Source organism: Schistocerca serialis, chromosome 6 (genome assembly GCF_023864345.2).
Source record: "Schistocerca serialis cubense isolate TAMUIC-IGC-003099 chromosome 6, iqSchSeri2.2, whole genome shotgun sequence".
In the NCBI taxonomy this organism is placed as follows: Eukaryota; Metazoa; Arthropoda; class Insecta; order Orthoptera; family Acrididae; genus Schistocerca; species Schistocerca serialis.
Window position 1 is genome coordinate 542,881,170 of NC_064643.1, and position 20,278 is coordinate 542,901,447.

Consider the following 20,278-nt stretch of genomic DNA (forward strand, 5'->3'; position numbering starts at 1 on the left):
TTTTCCATTCGTCTGTAAATAATTTGCGTTAGTATTTTGCAGCCGTGACTTATTAAACTGATAGTTCGGTAATTTTCACATCTGTCAACACATGCTTTCTTTGGGATTGGAATTATTATATTCTTCTTGAAGTCTGAGGGAATTTCGCCTGTCACATACAACTTGCTCACCAGATGGTAGAGTTTTGTCAGGACTGGGTCTCCCAAGGCTGTCAGTAGTTCTAATGGAATGTTGTCTACTCCCGGGCCTTGTTTCGACTTAGGTCTTTCAGTGCTCTGTCAAACTCTTCATGCAGTATCATATCTCCCATTTCATCTTCATCTACCTCCCCTTCCATTTCCATAATATTGTCCTCAAGAACATCGCCACTGTATAGACCCTTTATATACTCTTTCCACCTTTCTGCTTTCCCTTCTTTACTTAGAACTGGGTTTCCATCTGAGCTCTTGATATTCATACAAGTGGTTCTCTTTTCTCCAAAGGTCTCTTTAATTTTCCTGTAGGCAGTATCTATCTTACCCCTCGTGAGATAAGCCTCTACATCCTTACATTTGCCCTCTAGCCATCCCTGCTTAGCCATTTAGCACTTCCTGTCGATCTCATTTTTTAGACGTTTGTATTCCTTTTTGCCTGCTTCACTTACTGCATTTTTATACTTTCTCCTTTCATCAATTAAATTCAATATCTCTTCCATTACCCAAGGATTTCTACTAGCCCTCGTCTTTTTACCTACTTGATCGTCTGCTGCCTTCACTACTTCATCCCTCAGAGCTACCCATTCTTCTTCTACTGTATTTCTATCCCCCATTCCTGTCAATTGTTCCCTTATGCTCTCCCTGAAACTCTTTACAACCTCTGGTTTAGTCGGTTTATCCAGGTCCCATCTCCTTAATTCCCACCTTTTTGCCGTTTCTTCAGTTTTAATCTACAGTTCATAAGCAATAGATTGTGGTCAGAGTCCACATCTGCCCCTGGAAATGCCTTACAATTTAAAATCTGGTTCCTAAATCTCTGTCTTATCATTATATAATTTATCTGAAACCTTCTAGTACCTCCAGGGTTCTTCCATGTATACAACCTTCTTTATTGATTCTTGAACCAAGTGTTAGCTATGATTAAGTTATGCTCTGTGCAAAATTCTACCAGGCGGCTTCCTCTTGCATTTCTTAGCCCCACTCCATATTCACTTACTATGTTTCCTTCTCTTCCTTTTCCTACTGTCGAATTCCAGTCGCCCATGTCTATTAAATTTTCATCTCCCTTAACTACCTGAATAATTTCTTTTATCTTATCATACATTACTAAGTATAATCCGAACTGAGAAAATTGTTATTCCTGGTTATGACAATTAAACGTAAATTCGTACAAAGTGCACTGTCATCTGTGCAGTAAAGATTTCTCGTGCTCATGGAGACGTTGTTGATATAAAACAACATGCATCTACCATATCTCACATGATTGTTGTTAGCAATAGAGCATCACGTACCTCACCCAGATATTTCTCGAAGCCTGAATCATCTACCTCGGAGACGGAGTAGATTCCTGTTAGAGAACTCTCATCTATTTATCACACGAAGGTGAAACGCGTCTGGGAGAAATAAATTACAGTGCAGCAGGAAATGGCAGTTTTGTTTACAAAACAAATGTTTCTGTGCTTGCTGCGGAGGATGGCCGCGCAAACAAACTTGTATTTTAAAGGCCATTCTAGAAAAAAAAAATGTTTACTTTTCTATAGCGACAGGTAAAAGTAATAAAAAAATTCGAAAAATATTTCCTATTTGGTTACAATTCTTTGATTGTGATACTAGGTTTATAGCGTCTACTGGAATTTGTAGAATGTAACTATGAATGTTTATATCAAGTTTCGAAGTTATTAATAGACACGTTAGAAAAGAATGGACTGTGTGTAAATAAAGTTTCGGCATTCGGCGTTGACAACGCTAGAAAATGTAAACTTAGCCAGAAACCATTCCATTTCTAAGATTCTTCTAGCTGAAGATGATAAAACTGTCGTAGCTGGTTGCCCCATATTCTCCAGAATGCTGCAAAAAACAGTACTGATAAATAGAAATGGCTGTAGAGAGTTTGATACTGAAAATATGCAGTCCATTTAGTAGAACTGCGAAACAAAGAGCGGACTTGCAACTCCAATTAAAAGCAAGTGAGAAACAATGGGAAGAAATAACAAAACCTTTGCCACGAGATTCTTCTCTTGGTCCAGCTGTCGAAAGAGTATTACAACTATGGCCTGCACTAAAATCTCATTTTTTGGAATTCCGGAATGTGTCTCCTCGTCTATACGTCCTCGTCTACTAGAAAAGATAATCACATGTGAAGAAGAAGAGAAAAAAAACTGTGGCGTACTTGTCGTTCCTGCATAACGTAATGTTTTTGGTAGAAACAATAGTGAAGGAAGTAGAATCAGATTCTCTGACGGTTGTTGAGACGCATGCCGAATTGCACAGAATTTGCGAAAAGATTGACCAGAGAATAAAAGACAACTTCTTCGGAAGGAAGACAAGAGAAATAATGGGTGAATTAAGCACTAACGTAAAACAATCTATTCGGAACCAATGTCGTAGGACATATGATTTCTCAGAAAACAACATCCTTTCCAATATACTGTTTTTAAACTTAAAATCAACAATAAATTACGACGATTTTCAAAAATGTGCAGAAATTTTAAGGATCGATCAACTGGTAATGGTACAGTCTTTTGATGGCAAAAATAATGGTTGATTGGGAAATGGAAGAAAATCATGGAAGGTTTTTCCAAGAATGAAATCCCTACCATTTTTCACATCTTATCGTTCATCTTTAGTATCCATAGTTCCATCTGCTTCGCAAAAATATTTTTTTCGTCGATGACATCAAAAGGTGCCCCGAATTTGATAAAGAGTGAATTAATAACCACTTTTAACTATGATTATAACTGAATTGATTTTGTTAAATGTAAAATAAAACAGAAGCATGTTAAAAACTTACATATTCTTCATTAAAATATAATAAATACCAACAAATCACAAAAATAATTTTGTTTCCCATTTGTTCTGCGCAAGAAAATGAAATTCTGTATTTTTTTTATAATTGAACATTTGTCCCTAACAGGATAAAAAAAATCTGGCAACACTATTCGGTATCTAACTTCGATCAGGAACTGAGTGTGTTACTAGAAAACTACGCCGTCACCTCTCCTCTCCTTGCTGCTGCCATATTATGTTGGATATTTCATGCACCACGAGGATTCGAAAGAAGTACCATCAAAACGCCATTCCACTAATGTTGCATAAAGACTTTGGCTACAGAGGTAGGTTTACAGTTTTGTACTTACAGTGAATCTTTACTGCTGAATACTGACGAGATTACTTAAGGTTGCGTCACCTAGAAAAACAGACCAGAATCATCTAAATCACATAACGTGACTCTTCCCCAGCCAAATAAATTTAGACCTGCAGAAACTTAGGAACTAGATTTGCGACTGGAATCCTATGCAATTCAGCGACGAACGGCTAACTAGGAGGTCGACAATTAAATTTAGAAAAAGGTGAATGATCTTTTTCGAGCTAATATTAATCACTGAGACTATTTCATTACTCAGAGGTTCCGATAATGTTGCATAATAAGAAGCAGTCACTGTTTCACCGTTATCGAAATGGTCAACCTTTATGTGACTGTATAAATCCTGCTCTCCCCCGCCAAAAAAGGAAAGTCTGTACCGTGGCTTCTTCCATCCGACAAAGCGTTTTCATGTTTTTGCGTGCTGTTTTACATTCACTATCCCTTCATTTTTCTTGAGTGTGATCTACAATGAAGAACCAAAGAAAGTGGTACACCTCCCTAATATCGCATAGGGGCCCCGCGAGCACGCAGAAGTGCCGGGAGGCGACGTGGCACTGACTCAGCTAATGTCTGAAGTAGTGCTGGAGGGAATTGACATCATGAATCCTGTAGGGCTGTCCATAAATCAGTAAGAGCACGAGGTGGAGAGCTCTTCAGAACAGTACATTGCAAGGCATTCCAGATATCCTCAATAATGTTCATGCCTGCGGAGTTTGGTAACCAGCGGAAGTGTTTAAGCTCAGAAGAGTGTTCCTGGAGCCACTCAGTAGCAATTCTGGACGTGTTGGAATTGCCAAAGTCCATCTGAATGCACAATGGACATGAATGGATGTAGGTCAGACTGGATACTAACGTACATCTCACCTGTCAGAGTTGTATCTAGACGTATCAGGGGTCTGAACAGTTCCCTGCTGACATGCAGGGTCCATGGAGGCATGAGGTTGTCTCCATACCCGTTCACACCCATCCGCTCGATACAATTTGAAACGACAGTCGTCCGACCGGGCAACATGTTTCCAGTCATCAACAGTTCAATGTCGGTGTTGGGCCTAGGCGAGATGTAAAGCTTTGTGTCGTGCAGTCATCAAGGGTACACGAATGGGCCTTCGGCTCCGAAAGACCATATCGATGATGTTTCTTTGAATGGTTCGCACTCGGACACTTGTTGATGGCCCAGCATTTGAAATCTACAATTTGCGGAAGGGTTGCACTTCTGTCACGCTGAACGATTCTCTTCAGTCGTCGTTGGTCCCGTTCTTGTAGGATCTTTTTCCGGCCGCGGCGATGTCGGAGATTTGATGCCGTACACTCGTGAAATGGTCGTACGGGAAAACCCACATTTCATCGCTACCTCGGAGATGCTGTGTCCCATCGCTCGTGCGCCGACTATAAGACCACGTTCAAAATCACTTAAAACTTGATAACCATACATTGTAGCAGCAGTAACCGACCTAACTGCACCAGTCACTTGTAGTCGTATATAATCGTTGCCAACCGCAGCACCGTATTCTGCCTGTTTATACACTCCTGGAAATTGAAATAAGAACACCGTGAATTCATTGTCCCAGGAAGGGGAAACTTTATTGACACGTTCCTGGGGTCAGATACATCACATGATCACACTGACAGAACCACAGGCACATAGACACAGGCAACAGAGCATGCACAATGTCGGCACTAGTACAGTGTATATCCACCTTTCGCAGCAATGCAGGCTGCTATTCTCCCATGGAGACGATCGTAGAGATGCTGGATGTAGTCCTGTGGAACGGCTTGCCATGCCATTTCCACCTGGCGCCTCAGTTGGACCAGCGTTCGTGCTGGACGTGCAGACCGCGTGAGACGACGCTTCATCCAGTCCCAAACATGCTCAATGGGGGACAGATCCGGAGATCTTGCTGGCCAGGGTAGTTGACTTACACCTTCTAGAGCACGTTGGGTGGCACGGGATACATGCGGACGTCCATTGTCTTGTTGGAACAGCAAGTTCCCTTGCCGGTCTAGGAATGGTAGAACGATGGGTTCGATGACGGTTTGGATGTACCGTGCACTATTCAGTGTCCCCTCGACGATCACCAGTGGTGTACGGCCAGTGTAGGAGATCGCTCCCCACACCATGATGCCGGGTGTTGGCCCTGTGTGCCTCGGTCGTATGCAATCCTGATTGTGGCGATCACCTGCACGGCGCCAAACACGCATACGACCATCATTGGCACCAAGGCAGAAGCGACTCTCATCGCTGAAGACGACACGTCTCCATTCGTCCCTCCATTCACGCCTGTCGCGACACCACTGGAGGCGGGCTGCACGATGTTGGGGCGTGAGCGGAAGACGGCCTGACGGTGTGCGGGACCGTAGCCCAGCTTCATGGAGACGGTTGCGAATGGTCCTCGCCGATACCCCAGGAGCAACAGTGTCCCTAATTTGCTGGGAAGTGGCGGTGCGGTGCCCTACGGCACTGCGTAGGATCCTACGGTCTTGGCGTGCATCCGTGCGTCGCTGCGGTCCGGTCCCAGGTCGATGGGCACGTGCATCTTCCGCCGACCACTGGCGACAACATCGATGTACTGTGGAGACCTCACGCCCCACGTGTTGAGCAATTCGGCGGTACGTCCACCCGGCCTCCCGCATGCCCACTATATGCCCTCGCTCAAAGTCCGTCAACTGCACATACGGTTCACGTCCACGCTGTCGCGGCATGCTACCAGTGTTAAAGACTGCGATGGAGCTCCGTATGCCACGGCAAACTGGCTGACACTGACGGCGGCGGTGCACAAATGCTGCGCAGCTAGCGCCATTCGTCGGCCAACACCGCGGTTCCTGGTGTGTCCGCTGTGCCGTGCGTGTGATCATTGCTTGTACAGCCCTCTCGCAGTGTCCGGAGCAAGTATGGTGGGTCTGACACACCGGTGTCGATGTGTTCTTTTTTCCATTTCCAGGAGTGTATATCTCTGTATTTGAATATGCGTGCCTATACCATTTTATTTGGCGCTTCAGTGTATGTTTACCGTTGAATCCCAGATTCACCTACAGTCATCCAACACTTTAGCTTTTTCAAACAAGATTTTCAAATATGTCGCCTAGAGCGTTTTCGCTCTGTAGTCGGCAACCACCACACACAGTACTCAATGAGTTTCTTTACATGCGAAAACCGAGCGAGGTGGCGCAGTGGTTAGACACTGGACTCGCATTCGGGAGGACGACGGTTCAATCCCGCGTCCGGCCATCCTGATTTAGGTTCTCCGTGATTTCCCTAAAATCACTCCAGGCAAATGCCGGGATGGTTCCTCTGAAAAGGCACGGCCGACTTCCTTCCCCATCCTTCCCTAATCCGATGAGACCGATGACCTCGCTGTCTGGTCTCCTTCCCCAGACAAACCTACCCCCCCCCCCCCAAATATTAATGGAATTACATGCGAAACTTCATTCGGAACGCTATGCGAGCGATTCATATGTAACACCAGTTACCTTAACGGTTTGAAGGATCTTAGTGCTCTGCCCTTATAACGCGAAATCGTGAAATTTAATGGGCCATTTCTGTTGAGTACACTTGCCTTGTTGCATGCAATTTTCAATTTATTGATTTATTTATCCATCAATAAACCGTCTTGAATGCGGCTAAGAGACTTCACTCTACTCTTTTGTCAGTTTGTATCTAGTACCACAATCTACCTTTTGAAAATGAATTTGAATATTTAAAGAAAAGAACTGGAAGTATGTTGCCCTTTAGAAAAAAATAGCCGCCATTTCTCAGAACTCAATCAAACTTTTAAATCCACCCATGGACGCATCGCCTTACTATAAGGTCGCACAGCTCCCATCAGCTTGTGCCGTATAAAGTTATATTCTCTCCCACGTCCTTCACGAATTCAGACACGAGAAGCCATTGATGGCAGGGGAATAGAACAATGGAGCGAATCGCATAATGTGGCTTAGCAATTGTCCCACCCGCCGTTGACGCATTTCCTGTTTCGTTCACGCCACATTCCACGCTCACAGAGGCGTCCAACCAAACATTTTCAGTAGCACCGCTGCCAAATGTTCAGAAATTGCATACAAATTATTGCGATTTACCACATAGATCTTGCTATGTTCGCTGTACAGCTGAAAAGTTGTGTTAACAGAGCAATCTAACAGTTGGATATATGAATGAAACTGACATTCCAATACAGTATTATGGTCTTTTTCGTGTAAAACTGTTGTGATCTGAGGAAGAAGTAGAATGGTCATGTTCAAATAAACACATGCATTATTTTTTTTCAAGACGCACAAAGTTAACTACTGACCCAGAAGGGCACTAATAACTTTGAAATAACGGAATAATACACAAGAAATTACTCTTGACTTTAGTTTTGACTCTCATATTATAATACAGGCGTTCATAATAATGCAAAATTTAGCCCATTCGTTGCTGATGACCGTGTATGGGAGAAACAAGGAGATGGTTCAGTTAAGTTCCGTAAAAACATCTTCCTTGTTCGTTTTCCCAGTTCAAGAATCTACAAAATTTCTCCAGCTCACAGAAAATAATTTTGATGGTATGGACTCTCCTCGTCTGATAAATACTGAATTCCTTATTATCCTGTTGATATCTAAAGAACGTTATAGCATTAAGTACGTATTCCTCAGTTCAATTTTATACGCTGAATCTATGTCCGATTTCTCAACGGCCGTTAGTACATATTTCGTTGCAGCAGTCGAAACCTTTCTAAAATTGTGATTCCAGATGTAGTAGTATGGGGACCTAGGCAAGATGGCGGATAATAATAAATCGCGAGTGTTTTAGCACTTCAAATATAAAATAAAGTGTAAACAATTTGTGTAATAGACAGATGTCGCGGTTTTTACAGCGCTCCTAAGTGTATTGTGAGTCACATTATCACAAAAATAGACGAAAAGTGAAAGTAGAAACAGTTAAACATAGTGGACAGTTAAACACAGTGAAACGAACCAAGATAGCAAGTGCTTAGGAAATAATACTGTGAATATAGTCAAATTGGCGAAAATATACGAAAGAAGAATAAAGTCTACAGGTGTAATTTTTGCTGTTACGAGAGAGTTTGTTACGATATCAAGCTAGTGAAATTTGTATAAACTGTGGATACAGCGTAAATTAAAATCAGTGCATGTAATAATGAAAACCTTTCAAATAAGTGTGCAGTACAATTCAGAACTATACGTTAAAAGTGCACAAATGAAATACAAATGAAGACACAACAGTACCAGTATTCCAGGTATGCTTACTCTAATACATTTTTTGTTTTGTTTTGCGAAGCATGGGGCAGAAAAATAAACAACTATCGTGATGATGCACGGTATGTAAATTGGTCATCGCAAGGCACAGAACAAAATCAACGGCTCGATACTAAACAAATAAACAATAAAATGATACAAGGAAATATCCAGGACTAAATTTCCCGACAACGAACGAAAGACGAAATTTTGCGAATGGATGCTCTTATTGCACATCTTACTGATAGTTTGAAGGCTCTAAAAGAACAATTAAACTGTATGAGTGCACAAACAGTGCGTCGATTCGTTCAGATGACCGAAAATGTGGAACAAATTTACAAAAGGAAAAACAAAACAGCGACATTGCTGAACGTTCCGATAATTGTGTTACAACACACGTCCCAGTAAAAGTAGGCCTAAATAGTGCACAGATAGAAATGCAATTAACAGGGAAAGAGACCAGGAATCAATGTAATACAGCTATGCAAGAAACTAAAGTTCTTATGTTGACTGACGAAAACGGCAGTAACTGTGCAAGCCTGTTAAATGAATTATCATAAGAAATGCTCTCTGTAACGTCCTTTGTTAAACCAGGTGCGTTATTTAACGAAGTTACTAGAGACCTTCATAGCAGAATCAAACATCTAGGAAAAGTAGACACTTTAATAGTCTGTGCTGGATCAAATGACAGCAGAAACTGGAAGATTACCTGTAATTTCAGAAATAATGTAGACGAGTTATTCAGGAATACGTTACACACAAGGGTGATACTGTGTACAATTCCGTACCAGCAAGACAGGGTGCAGACAAATTATGTTATACATCAGCTGAACAAGTATGTTGTAAAAATCTGTGAACAATACAATCTTGTCACAGTACTTGATGTAAACAGATTCCTATGAAGACAAGATTTCACATGGCAAGGATTGCACATAAACAAAAGAGGAAAAAAATAAACTATGCAGAGAATTAAAGTATGCAATTACAACCAAAAAGCAGATCATAGTCATCAGAAACAACATGCCAGAAGAAGAAAAATCTTCTATAGTTTCAAAAAACCATGAAGATGGAAAAACTGGACGATCACATTCCAACAATGAGATGATCACACTGAACCAAGAAAAATATGGGGTGTTCAAAAAGTCTCTCGGCAGTGCCGTACGATTGTTAACCGCGCGTGGCGTATACCGCAGTGCATATACCGAAATGAAACTCAGTGAAATACAAGTTATTAATTTATTGAATATTCATTTTTGGTTACAAATTTTCACGTTAAATGTTGGAGAGTGTCCCTCCTGTTGTTGAATACACAATTCAGTTCGTCTAATCATGTTTCCAAACACAAGCTGTAACATTTCTTCTGTAACAGAAACAGTGAAAGTGGATATTGCAGTTTTCAATTCATCGATGGATTTTGGACGGTTTTTATAGACAGTGGCTTCCGCTGCACCCCAGAAGAAAAAGTCAGTTGGTGTTAGGTCAGGCGATCGTGGAGGCAAAAGTCCCTGTGAAATTATGCGATCACCAAAAACATCAGCAAGCAGTGACACTGAAACGCGAACTGTATGTCTTGTTGAAAATAACCGTTCAGTATTTCACTTAACACAAGGTCTCCTATGAATGGGTACATAATATCACTGCAGTATCGTTATGCGTTTATTGTTTCGTTGAAAAATATGGGACCCACAATCCGACGTCTAGAATCTATTTTCACAATGAAATGGTTCGTAATGAAGACACAATGGATTTGCAGTACTCCACATACGAGAATTTTGCGAGTTCATGTACCCGGATAAATGAATCCAAGCCTCATCAGTGAAAAACGTTTCATTTAGAATATCCCTTCCATTTTGTTGAACGAAATTTTTGAACCATTAACAATAATGCAGTCTCTTGCCATGATCAGTATTTTTCAGTTCTTGCACGACTGTCGCTTTGTATGGGAAATTTTATAATTTTTTCCTTACAGCTGTGTGGGCCGTTCCGACACTAACATCGATTTCCTGGGCGAGTTTTCTTACTGACTTGTACGGACTCATGGACATTTTATCGGAAATATCGAGTAGTTTATCCTCAGACAAAACGCCCACTGCTCGGTGCATCTGTCACTGAACCTGTACTTTGAAATTTCTTAATTAAATCTCGCACAGTATCGGGATGTCGGAGTGTTGTCTCCGGGAAAACTAAATTAAGTGTTTGACGAACAGAAACTGTGTATTTAGCGCCAGCTTTGAACACTAGTTCGACTAAAAACACACGTTCTTCAATGGTTAGCATTTTAACAGTGACAAAAACGAAACAAACGAACAAAGGAACTAAACTTTAATGTTCACGTCAACACGTAACGACACACACCAACGATACTACTGACGCTGGCTGAGATTCACGAAATAGTGGAATGTTGGGAGAGTCCACTTGTAGGGAAGTAACCCAGGCAGGCGAACAATCATATAGCACGCGCGGCTAACAATAATACGGCACAGCGGAGAGACTTTTTGAACACCCTGTAGAAGCAGATACAGCATTAACAGCACTATTGGAACAAGGAACATCATCATCATCCCAGTCAACAGCAGAACCACAACCACCATTGGCAACAGCAGCAGAGCCACAGTAACCAGTGGCACCAGCATCCCCAGAATCGTTATCATGAGAAACACAGGCAACAAGATTTAAGTGGACCTAGCATTGAAGCAAAATTTGAAGCTGCAGCCATGATGTTGTCAAACCAGGAAATTATAATACTTCTGTATACTGCCCCCAAAACACAATGAAGACCTATTTGTGGAGCTTCTGGAGAAACTGACACTCTTGCTACTCAATTACAAAAATTACAGAATACTTATATTTGATGATATCAATATTGACATTCGGTTTAATAATAGAAAGGTTGATCACTTGCTAAATACATTAAGATCCTTTAACTTCAGTTGCATAATTGACACACCCACGAGACAGGAAGCATGGATAGATTACATAATTCGTAATTTTCCTCTAAACAGAACAGCATTCAACACAATCGAGCTAGGCATTTCAGATCATGATGGACTATGTCTTAGACAAACTCTTAACAATAAAACAACTGAAACTTCCACAGACTGTAGAAAAATTATAAGACCAATTAACGAATCAAAGCTAAACAAGTTGATAAGTAAATTGAATTTAATGAAATGGGATAAAATAATAACCACTACAGGTGCAAACAAATCTACCAACAAAGCTGGTACACCACAGATGTAAGCAGAATAAGAGTCACAATGCTACTCTATCATGATAGGTCCAAGCACAGTAATGCTGAAAAGAAAATGCACATGAAAGTGAAAAAGATTTACAGGTCTGAAATCAAGGCAGCTAAATGCAAAGCAAATGTTATGTATGTACTGAACTCAGCAAACAAATGCAAAGTTGCAAGGGAAATTATTAAAACAGAAACTAACTGTGATGATAAACTATACCAGACACCAATTCCACCTGATATTCTGAATGCGCATTTTGTCAGTCCTCAATCAGATAACAGCATAATGGAGAATGTGAGTAAGGCAGAGGCACTGCTGCCAGAAATGAACAGTAAGCAGACAGGCAGCTTTCACTGGACTTGTGTAACCGAGAAGATGGTCAATGAATCACTAGCTAAGCTCAGTAATTCTATAGCAGAGGATTACTATGGTCTCTCAAATTATGTTATTAAATATACCAGAATTCAAATTGTAACGCCATTGACTAAAATAATCAACAAAATTTTGGTAATTATATCCAGAATGTTTAAAATTACTGTAGTTCAACCAGTAAATAAGAAAGGAGATATAGCATAACCAGAAAACTATCAACCAATATCACTTATATGCATAATATCAATAATAATTATAGAATACTGCATGCATAAACAGATTAGTCAATATCTTGAACATAATGATATACTCACCTCCTCACAGTGTGGTTTCAGATCCAGCCTTTCTACAGTCAAAGCAGTTGAGAGTATGGTAGCAAAAATATACAATTGTTTTGAAAATAAAGATATTATCTGTGCAACACTGTTGGACCTCAGTAAAGCTTTTGATATGGTCTCCTACAATATTCTCATAAAGAAACTCTTCCACTACGAAGTGAGAGAGAATGCCCTGTGCCTTATGCAGTCATACTTGGACAATAGAAAACAGTTATTTAAGGTAAATAATCAAATGTCACAATGTCTCCCATTATTTATATAAATGATTTACCTGCAGTTGTATTATGTGATGCAGTGCTATTTGCTGATGACACAACACTCATCACATATGATACCAATCTTGAAAATGTGCAACACAGCATGGCAGTGGCAATGGAGAGGTGCACTACTTGGTTTGAGGCAAATGTACTCCAGAAGAATGATAGTAAAACTGAGGCTATTGTATTCAATCAGAATGCTTCCAGTCATGATAACAAAACAATAAAATTATTAGGATTTCATATAGATCAAAAGCTCAGCTGGGATACCCACATGGGGAAGATATGTGGCAAATTGACATGTGCCTTATATCTGCTGCACCCCAAAATTAGTGTTTAAATGGCAAAAGAAAATGATAAGTTGTATAGCAGAACTTAGCCCATATACGAGTCATGTCGAGATTATCTTAAGAAACTAAATGTAATCACAGTGCCTGGTCTGTATATTTACATCTGCTTTGTCTTCGTTGAAGAGAATCTGAGAAAATTTGACTTAAGGAGAACAGCTCGTGACCATAACATAAGAAGTGGACATGCGCTTAATATGCCGTATGCTAGGCGTGTAAAGAAACATAACAGCTACAAATATCATGGCCCTGTCTACTCCAGCAAATTACCTGAAAATGCCTACACAGTGCCAGTAAATAAACTTAAAACCAGTCTTCCGAGTTAGATCAAAAGTAAAGTAATTTCCTTTGCTCAAGAGTTCCATGATTATGTGACAAATTACCCATTTTCCTTATGAGAATGAACTATAAATTAATTGCAAACTATATGTATGCCACATTGTGCAATTATTTTATTACTCTTTCATGTACTTATTGTTAATTATTTGTTTGATTATTTATTTGTCATTCACTGAACTATGTAGTTCATTTTTCTTGTAATTTAACTATTAGGAAACTTGTTGTTGTTGATAGCATTTGCACATATATGTATTGTATTCGTCTTGGATTATTATATTGTATCATCATCGTCATGATCATCATCATTTGACTGATTATGCCTTTCAGCGTTCAGTCTGGAGCATAGCCCCCCTTATACAGTTCCTCCATGATCCCCTATTCAGTGCTAACATTGGTGCCTCTTCTGATGTTAAACCTATTACTTCAAAATCATTCTTAACCGAATCCAGGTACCTTCTCCTCGGTCTGCCCCGACTCCTCCTACCCTCTACTGCTGAATCCATGAGTCTCTTGGGTAACCTTGCTTCTCCCATGCGTGTAACATGACCTCACCATCTAAGCCTGTTTGCCCTGACTGCTACATCTATAGAGTTCATTCCCAGTTTTTCTTTGATTTCCTCATTGTGGACACCCTCCTGCCATTGTTCCCATCTACTAGTACCTGCAATCATCCTAGCTACTTTCATATCCGTAACCTCAACCTTGTTGATAAGATAACCTGAATCCACCCAGCTTTCGCTCCCATACAACAAAGTTGGTCGAAAGATTGAACGGTGCACAGATAACTAAGTCTTGGTACTGACTTCCTTCTTGGAGAAGAGAGTAGATCGTAGCTGAGTGCTCACTGCATTAGCTTTGCTACACCTCGCTTCCAGTTCTTTCACTATGTTGTCATCCTGTGAGATGGCAACTACAATATAACTACAATTATATTGTAGTTAATAACATTTGTCATGTCGATGTTTATATTATTATTATTATTGTTATTATTATTTTGTTAACACTGACGACACCAATTGCATTTAAATATGCTCAACGGTGGAGTAAAACATTTGTATTTGTATTTATTTGTATTAGGTCGGAGCGGAAGCTCATAGTGTTTTTCCATAAGTTCAATGAACACAACACATACACATGATAGAGACTTTAGTCGTTAGTAATATATTCACCTTCATTATTTTTAACAGTCTGCCAACACTGGAGTAACTTTTCGATTCCACGACTTTAGGAATGACGTGCTTTTGAGGAGAAGATCTCGTCGAATCATGTTTGGAGCGCATTTTCGTACGGAAAGGAAGTTCCCTGTAGGTTGTTCGCTAGAGAGCGGAAAAGGTGAAAATCTGAGGGCGCAAGCTGAAGTGAATAATATGGGTGCGGAATGATTACGCAACTTCCTCAGCCCAGTATAAGAGTGCGGATCGGCGTTATCGTGGAGTAACGTCAATTCACGCAGTCCTCCTGCTCGTTGTTTCTGGATTGCGTCTGCAAGTCGTAGCTGTTGTTGACGATAAACGTCCGCAGTGATGGTTACTCCTAGGGGAAGTAATTCGTAGTGCACTAGATAATCGCTGTTCCACCAGACGCGAAACATTATCTTTTGATATTGCGTGCATATCTTCGTAAGGGCAGATGCTGCTTTGTTTGGGATCGACCATTCCTGTCTTTTCCTTACGTTAGTACAAAGACAAATTTCTGGTCACTACTAACGATAAAGGGTAGGATTGGTCGGTGTTGTTCACGAGCCAATTGATGACGAGCAAGCAGAGATGCACTTATGGCCAGCCGCTGATTTGTGTGATTTTGGTTTCGAGCATGCGGTACGCATCACCCGGTTCTTGACCCTTCCCCATTGCATCCAAATGTCACAGGATGGTGGAATGATCACAGTTTATCATATTTGCTAGTTCTTAAGTACACTGAAGTGGATCATTATGGATTAATGTGTTTAAACGATCTCCATCAAACCCCGAAGGTTTTCCTGAACGTGGAAAGCCACTGGTGTTCAAAAATATGGCTCTGAGCATTATGGGACTTAATATCTGAGGTCATCAGTCCCCTAGAACTTAAGAACTACTTAAACCTAACTAACCTAAGGACACCACACACACTGTGCCCGAGGCAGGATTCGAACCTGCGACCGTAGCGGTCGCGCGGTTCCAGACTGAAGCGCCTAGAACCGCTCGGTCACATCGGCCGGCGCCACTGGTGTTAAAACGATCCTTCTTAAAACGAGAAAACGTGCTCTGCCCAGAGGCATTATCCCTATATAAGTCGGAATTGTTTCTGGCGGCGTCTGCTGCTCTCATCCTTCTGCTGAACTCAGAAGAATATTTCGGAAATGTCCCGATTTCTCCGCTTGGCTCTCCATTTTTTAGTGTCCACAGCTCCACTCACTGTCTCCAGATGTCAAAATGACAATACGTAAAGTCAAAGAGCAACAATGAACTATAAATAAAAAATGACAATTGATAAATAAACCCATAGCAACCGGAATACCAACATGAAAAACAAAAACGTTACGAACTTATAGAGCAACCCAATATTCCATACTCACTTAACCGTTTTCCAGTTACAAGTGATTCACCACGTTTCTAACACCAGTTTCTCCCTTTCCTTGATTAAATGGTTCAAATGGCTCTGAGCACTATGGGACTCAACTCCTGAGGTCATTAGTCCCCTAGAACTTAGAACTAGTTAAACCTAACTAACCGAAGGACATCACAAACATCCATGCCCGAGGCAGGATTCGAACCTGCGACCGTAGCGGTCTTGCGGTTCTAGACTGCAGCGCCTTTAACCGCACGGCCACTTCGGCCGGCTCCTTGATTAAAAGCGAATGCTTTTCTGAGCAGTTTACGACAACTTTAGTGAATATCTTATACGTAGCGGAGAGAAGACTGATAGATCCGCAGATTTTTTATGCTTCGTCTCCTTTCATTTGAAGGAGAACAATTACAGCATTCTTACAGTATTTGTAAATTATCTTCCTCCAATGGAATAATGTAAATAATTTTGTAGAGCGTCACATTGGTTTTACTTTCTTCGTACGTTAAATGGCGCCGCGCGGTTGGAGGCGCCTCCCGCCGGATCTTCGAGTCCTCCCTATAAGGCCATTCGACGTGTGTGTGTGTGTGTGTGTGTGTGTGTGTGTGTGTGTGTTGTTCTTAGCATAAGTTATTTTAAGTAGTGTGTAAGTCTAGGGACAGGTGACCTCAGCAGTTTGGTCCCTTAGGAATTCACACACACACACACACACACACACACACACACACAAACACACACACACACACACACACGTCGAATGGCCTTATAGGCCTACACCTCATCTGGCATTACATTTGGATGTCATTTTCATTATTATGTGTGTTTCCGATTCTCCTCTTTAACCATAGAAGCATTTAAAGAATTATTCAAATGCTAGTGCAAATTTATACCTGTGCAGTTCGCTATCTTCAGTACTGAAATGTTCTGTCTACCCAGTTTTGTTTTGCCGTCTTCATATTCTTACTGTTTTGAATTGTTTCTCTGATAAAATTTTCATTGTGTCCTCTTGCATCGTCTCGAAAATGTGATGAATTCACTTTTTTAAAAATTCAGCATATTCTATTAACTTCATATTTTCGTTTATTGGAAACCGTTCCCTTTTCTTTAGTAGCTGCCTAGAGAAATTTGAATTTTTTTCGTTTTATTTCGTTCGTATGTGCAATACCTGCTGCTTCTTTGATACATTCCTCTGTTAAATAACTGCACTCCTCGTTTATGCCTGTATAATCTTCATATTCTAAGGCACCTCTTCTTAAATAATTTCTCATAATCTACATTTCTGGCACCTTGCCTGATTATCCGTTTGTTTCTAGCATTTTATTTATTTTTGCTCTCCTTCTTAATAGTCTGCGATCATCTTAAATGCTGAATTGGGTTAGGACCGTTACAACCTGCACAATTTGTTTGTTGATGGAAAAAGAACTGCTGAATTTCCGACTTAGGGCCATTCGCTTCTTGTCGAATATATTTATCATTTTCTTGAGGAAAAATGTTTCAGGCATGAACCTGTTGTTCGTCTAGGCAATTCGAATGAGATATGACCGCTCTCATTCTGATATCACACCTGTAATTATAATATTCACGAAGAATTGGTCAAGAGACGTGAACGGCTCTAATCTCGGCACAGTCATGTCCACAGCTGTCTCATCGCAGGGCTGAGCTCTTCTTAGGTCGAAGATCTTCAGAAGAAGAAAGGAAGATTAGGGTTTAACGTCCCGTCGACATCAAAGGCATTAGAGACGAAGCACAAGCTCGGATTGTTTCAAGGATGGGAAAGGAAATCGGCTGTGCTCTTCCAAAGTAACCTTCCTGACATTTGCCTGGAGCGATTTAGAGAACTCACGGAAAACCCAAATCAGGATAGCTGGATACGGGTTTGACCCGTCGTCCTCTTGAATGCAAGTTCAGTTTGCTAACCATTGTGGCACCCCACCCGGTGCAGAAGATTCTCGGATGAACTGGACCAATTTAAGTGTTGATCAGGCGCCACAGAGCCCTGAAGTTTCAGGTCGAACTAGTCAGATAGCTATCACTCAGCATCCAAGTCAAGAGGTTTGCAGACATTTACTGACCACTCTGTCTCTGGTAAAGGTGAAAGCCCATCCATATTTGTTGCTCACAATGGTATCCTTCAAAATGGTTTACCATCTGGGTACAGGTAATAAACAGAGTGAATATTCCTATGAACATAGGGATCTACCCTGGCTGGTTTAGGATTCGCCCTCCTGTTCTTAGTAGAAACATGTTTTGCAGCCTGTATGTGATTACACTACTAGTACTGATTCAAGTGCAGTGAGCTTGTTTACCACCAGAGAGATGGGCAGATCCAGATGGAACCCACACAGTGGAGTAATGGCCATTGACGTGATACACCGGTCAGTCTGGGTGTTGTTTCTAGGCAGTGTTCTACGATCGTTCAGGAGAATGTTGGGCTGCTCCCCAATCTCCACCTCAGTTTATACGATTCGCGGACAGATGGCACAGAGGACTACCCTCCCTAGACGGTGTAGTGACCAACACTCAGACGGCCGCCATGTCTTTTATAAACGGCGCGCCGGATGTACAACTAGGTAGAGCTGCAACATGAAATAAGTCGCCAGTCGAATAAAAAGAAATCGATGTGGCAAGTGATATCGAAGCAGCACTTCAGACTTTTTGCTTAGTACGTGGCTAGAGCAAAAGCAAATTTTACATGGCTATACAGGATGGTCCATTGATCGTGACCAGGCCAAATATCTCACGAAATAAGCGATACGTGTCAAACGAAAAAACTACAAAGAACGAAACTCGTCTAGCTTGAAGGGGGAAACCAGATGGCGCTATGGTTGGTCAGCTAGATGGCGCTGCCATAGGTCAAACGGATTTCAACTGCGTTTTTTAAAATAGGAACCCCCATATTTTATTACATTTTCGTGTAGTACGTAAATAAATATGAATGTTTTAGTTGGACTACTTTTATCGCTTTGTGATAGATGGCGCTGTAATAGTCACAAACATATGGCTCACAATTTTAGACGAACAGTTGGTAACAGGTAGGTTTTTTTAAATTAAAATACAGAATGTAGGTACGTTTGAACATTTTATTTCGGTTGTTTCAATATGATACACTCCTGGAAATGGAAAAAAGAACACATTGACACCGGTGTGTCAGAACCACCATACTTGCTCCGGACACTGCAAGAGGGCTGTACAAGCAATGATCACACGCACGGCACAGCGGACACACCAGGAACCGCGGTGTTGGCCGTCGAATGGCGCTAGCTGCGCAGCATTTGTGCACCGCCGCCGTCAGTGTCAGCCAGTTTGCCGTGGCATACGGAGCTCCATCGCAGTCTTTAACACTGGTAGAAAGCCGCGACAGCGTGGACGTGAACCGTATGTGTAGTTGACGGACTTTGAGCGAGGGCGTATAGTGGGCATGCGGGAGGCCGGGTGGACGTACCGCCGAATTGCTCAACACGTGGGGCGTGAGGTCTCCATAGTACATCGATGTTGTCGCCAGTGGTCGGCGGAAGGTGCACGTGCCCGTCGACCTGGGACTGGACCGCAGCGACGCACGGATGCACGCCAAGACCGTAGGATCCTACGCAGTGCCGTAGGGCACCGCACCGCCACTTCCCAGCAAATTAGGGACACTGTTGCTCCTGGGGTATCGGCGAGGACCATTCGCAACCGTCTCCATGAAGCTGGGCTACGGTCCCGCACACCGTTAGGCCGTCTTCCGCTCACGCCCCAACATCGTGCAGCCCGCCTCCAGTGGTGTCGCGACAGGCGTGAATGGAGGGACGAATGGAGATGTGTCGTCTTCAGCGATGAGAGTCGCTTCTGCCTTGGTGCCAATGATGGTCGTATGCGTGTTTGGCGCCGTGCAGGTGAGCGCCACAATCAGGACTGCATACGACCGAGGCACACAGGGCCAACACCCGGCATCATGGTGTGGGGTGCGATCTCCTACACTGGCCGTACACCACTGGTGATCGTCGAGGGGACACTGAATAGTGCACGGTACATCCAAACCGTCATCGAACCCATCGTTCTACCATTCCTAGACCGGCAAGGGAACTTGCTGTTCCAACAGGACAATGCACGTCCGCATGTATCCCATGCCACCCAACGTGCTCTAGAAGGTGTAAGTCAACTACCCTGGCCAGCAAGATCTCCGGATCTGTCCCCCATTGAGCATGTTTGGGACTGGATGGAGCGTCGTCTCACGCGGTCTGCACGTCCAGCACGAACGCTGGTCCAACTCAGGCGCCAGGTGGAAATGGCATGGC